The following is a 5,165-nucleotide window of genomic DNA, read 5'->3' as shown; positions in this document are numbered from 1 at the left end:
ACCAATAATGAAGAAGGAGAATTTGTCAACAGAGTTGTTTTGTTTAACCAGAGGTCCTGCTGGCTCCTGTAGTTTAGGGCAGGTACCTCAAAGTAGATCAGGCTCACTCTCATTTGTTTCAAGAAAGTTCAGTTCTGTATAATTCTATTTTGAATCATGAGTCAATGAGAAAAATAATATATCTGTTTCTGTATTAACTCTAGGAAGAACTTCTGAGAAGGATTAAATGACCAAAATTTATGTGTTAGTTTATTTTAAGGCTAATAGGCCCAAACTAGGAAATCATAGATATCTCTTTCTTAGCTTCAGACACACCCTCTGTTGAGTGCCTCCTGATCTTTCAAGGCTTTTTCTGACTTAACAGTATAATCTTATAATGAGAGAGATCTTGACTGGCAGGTTTCCCCGGGATGAATCTTCCCAAGCCTCCCTGAACTTCTAGGTTTCTGAATTAACAACTTCTTGTGTGAAAATAAATACTCATCTACAAAAACCAAGCTATGAAGTTTTATGACTATAAAAACAAGTCATTAGTACTCAACTATATATGACCTTGAATGAGAGATTTACCTACTAATTTTGGGAATTCAGTGGCATCTAGAAAATGAGATTTTAGTAGATCACCCCTCAGCTCCTTTTTAAGTCCTCAATTTAAAAGAAATAGTGGGCCTCACCAAAGGGAGACAGGGATGGACCCTTTTACATGCCTGTGAGGACCAGATATAAGAGCAGTATTCCATTAAGGATCTTTCAGCAGACTCAGCTTCTGAGGATTTTTCTCTCTCACTGAATGAGTACAGAAACTACTGTTTCTGATCATGATACAGGATCTAGAAGTTTTCCTTCCATTCTTAAATCTTTCATTCTTATACCTTTCTTATGGGTGATATTACTGGTAATGGCAGAAACTTGGAACTAATGAAGAGCATAGACTCTGGCCAGAGTCAGGAGATGGGAAGAAGCAAGATGTTAGTCACCAAATAGACTGCAATTAGACTCATGACTAACTCTTAGGCAAAACTTTGAAGCAGTCTTCAGAAAACCAAGCAATAACCAAGCTGGAATAGGATGGAGAATTAGGGCAAACTAGGCTTTTAGGAATGGGTGCTGAGAGAGAACATGGATGAAAGGTTCTAGCTCCAGCGTTCAAGTCTCTTTGGTGTTGGTCTCTCACACTTGGTCTCCTGTCACATTGCCTTGTAGCTGTGATCCTGTAATTTATGAGTACAAGAATACCACATATAATGTTAATTTAAGGCCTCAATAAATGTTTGGATATATGGATGGATGAATGAAAAAAAATCTCTAAGTTCAGATTGATGAGGTGATCAGATTGTATATGACTCAGGGATTTTATAACGTGATGTAATTAAGATGTTACTATCTTGAGGTTCAGAAAAAAACTTAGAGTCGTAGGCAGTTATTGGTTCCATCAATAGCCCAAGCCAAGTGCTGACAATGGAGCTGGCAATCATTACTAAGGATCAAATATTTAGGTACTTATGTTATCTATAAGCTGACACTGCACCATGCCTATAATATTAGTTCCTCAGTTAGTGCTTATCTTCTAGGAATCGAGATAGATAAAACCACTCTAAAGTCCTACAGTGGAAGCAAAATTATTTTATTTGCATTTCTACTTAGAAGATAGGTCCATCCAAATCCTGCCCATTCTGGAAGTTTCAGATCAAACACCAGGGTCTGCATATGTGCTTTAGAGAATATATTTTCCAACTTTTTACAAGTGAACTACTTAAATGCATGAGGAAAAATGCAATTTTTCAAAATCAAGTTTACATCTAGAATCTTTATCATCAGATTAAATAATTCCAAATATATAATTCCTGGATTATATTAAATATGGTCACTTAAAAATAAACTGCTACATTAAAAATTTAAATGTATTCAATGTTATAAAAATAATTGATACCCACCATTACCTGTTTAAGAACAACCTCTAACGGAAAACTTATATCATCTTTTTCTTTTTAAAATCATAGCATTTGTCTTGAAAACGAATTGATTTTACAGCCTCAGTGTCACAAAGGTTTCAGAAGTAAGGAGGAAAACAAAGCCAGGACCAACCAACCATTCTCAGAGGGAGATCTCAACATTACAGGAATTCACCTACAAAAAATGAAACTAGGTATCTCTCAACCTGAGATCACACCTAAGGGAGACCTTCTCTCAGACTCCTAGGCACTAGTCATGTGGTTTACTGAGACAATGCTGTACTGAGGGTAGCAGCAAGGGTCATGCTTCAGTCCAGTCCTAGTCTTACTCGCTGAGCTTCTCAAATACAGTTGTGCATGAAACTCCTCTTCAAAGAATGACTATAGAAATACTTAAGATTCAACTTTACTTGGTATCACAACCACTTGAAACATACACCAAATGCCATTCCTGGGAAAAGGAGGGGACTTAACCCTTGGATTAGAGCAGAAGTCAGAACATGCTTTCTCAAGAAGGAGGTGAGAATAGCTGATGTGGACTTAAAAAATTCGTCAGTGTACTGTAAATTTGATCATTCACGTGTGTATGTGTATATATATATGTATCAAAGACCATACCCAGATTCTGGCACTTCTGCCTTCATGGAATAGAATAAAAATCAAGAATGACATCAAAGTAGGAGTCGTCATTGGAACCTGACGAGATGTGGAGTTGGTAAAGGATTGAAGAAATCATGAAGTGAAAGATGATCCATAGACTGTAGAAGCAGAAATCTGAACTTAAACTATTGAAGATGTGTGTGTGATATATGTGTATATATGTATACATATATGTGTATATATAGACATGTATTGATTACTGTATTTATATGTAAACAATAATATGTACTTTATTACATGGCATTATATTAATATATTATAAAACATACAATAATGTAAGTATAAGAAGTCTGAAGAAAATAGGAACAAATGAAAATCTGAAGATTCTTCCTTTACCTGACCATTTTCTGCCCCTATATTGCAGACCAACCTTTTTAGACAGTTGGGGACTTTGGAATCTGAGGATATATGCACAATTTTGACATCTTCAATAGTTTAAATTCAGATTTCTGCTTCTACAGTATATGGACAGTCTATCACTTCATGATTTCTTCAACTCTTTACCCAACTTCACAATTTCATTAGGTTCTCTTGACTACTCCTGCTTTGATGCCATTCTTGATTTTTATTCTATTCATAAAATGCCAGGATCTGGCCATGGTCTTTGATTCTTTCTATACTATCTGAGTAAGTGATCACATACACTGAAAAAATTTGACTTCCAATTTTATGCAGGTGATACCCCCCAAAATACATCAAACATATACATCCATGGGAGCTAGGGTTCACAGGGCAGAGCACCAGCGAGGAGAGAGCTGCAGAGAGAGAATGCATTGGAGATCTTCAGTCTTCATCTGAGTACTGCTCAGTGCTTACATGGGAGGAAATTACCTCAAACTAGGGAAAGACAACCCAAAATCAGAGGAAACAATCTCCAATATTCATACAAGGCTGGGAATAGTTTCTGTTCCCACAAGCCAGAGTGGAAAGCCTCATAACTTATGAGCCATCATAGACTTTTCAAAAATGTTTTTACTCAGTAGTGGTAACAAATTAAGCCTAAACTAAAAGCTTCTCTAGTCCTGACTAATAAAACTGGAAAGCAAAACCTGAACGGAATCACTGTTTTCAACAACTTAACCATGTCCCAGAACAAAGCTCAAGAATATATATAAAAATACAGAAGTATACAGCACCCCAAAATTCAACACATCTGGAATTCAATAAAAATATTACCAGGAAAATATACATAATAAAAATCAATCAAAATCAATAAAATAGGTACATATGATAAAGATAGCACATAAAGATAATAAACAATTACAACTATTTTATATATTCAAGATGCTGGAGGAAATATTGAGCATGTTAGATACAGGCATCAGAAGATATAAAATATAACCAAATCAAACTTTCAGAGATGAAAATTACAATACCTGAGATGAAAAATATAATAGAGGGAGGTAACAAGCGTGATAGTGATGCAGAAGCGTTCCAAGAAAAACACATGAAATGGTACTCAAGTAACTTTGGTTACTTCTCACATGTTTGCTAAAATGTAGACTGAAGCTTGCTTCCCTGTTTTGATAATCAGTATTCTGAGTCTGTCACTTGGTTCACTTCCAAGCTATCAATGGGCTGGGGCTGTCCTAGCTAAAATGGATGTCTGGGTAACTCAAGGAGTCATGTAGAGACATTGTTTGGGCAAGTTACTGACAATTACTCAGGTTCAGGAAATCCAGAGCTAGGGTGCGTGAATTAGTGCAAATACATTTTCCGTGTCCTCTTGTATTGATGCAGTGGTAAAACTTCAAGTCTAAAAATAGCTTGTATGTATTGTTCTCAAGAGTGCTGTGCTCCATCGAAGCACACAATGTTGGTATAAGATGGGAGATAACTCTTTGTGAATGAAGCTAACAATACACACTGTTGTTTATTACATGGTAATGGAGTTCATATACCATTAGACTTCTATGTGGGACAAAAATCACTCTCTGTGGGAGGGTATGTCACCTGAAAGGCAAGGTCATTCCTGCACCAAACTTAGGGGCAAATCAGATCTTACATCCTAGAAATGCTTAATTGTATTGTATTCAATTTACTAAATAACAATGACAGAGACAATTATTTTCCAGAATGTACTGTGGAACAAATATCCACAAAAATCTCAGTGGCATACAACATAAAATGTATGTTGTACATACATAAAAATATATCTCTCATAGATCTGGAGGTTGGCTGAACAACTGCTGATCTCAATCGGATTTGCTTATGTATCCGAAGGTCAGCTGAGGATCTCGTGACCCCAAGCTGGGCCTGGCTGTGAGGCTCTGCTTCAAGCTGCATGTTGATCAGGCAGCTCTGCTCCACTTTTCCCTCATCCTCCTTGGACTAGTGTGCTAACCGTGGCACATTTTCATGGTGCAGCAGTCAGGAGACAACAAGCCCCACTGCATAAGCAAATTTCAAGCCTCTGCTTGTACCACATCTGCAAATATCCCACTGACCAAAGTGATGCAGATGGCTATCCTCATAGTTAATGTGTGGGGATGTATACTCTGAGAGAAGGAGCATTTTTGAACAATCTGTCACACAGAATGCTTCATCTCTACT

The sequence above is a fragment of the Hippopotamus amphibius genome, chromosome 9, assembly GCF_030028045.1.
Source record: "Hippopotamus amphibius kiboko isolate mHipAmp2 chromosome 9, mHipAmp2.hap2, whole genome shotgun sequence".
NCBI lineage: Eukaryota > Metazoa > Chordata > Mammalia > Artiodactyla > Hippopotamidae > Hippopotamus > Hippopotamus amphibius.
Note: the sequence above shows the minus strand (reverse complement) of the source record.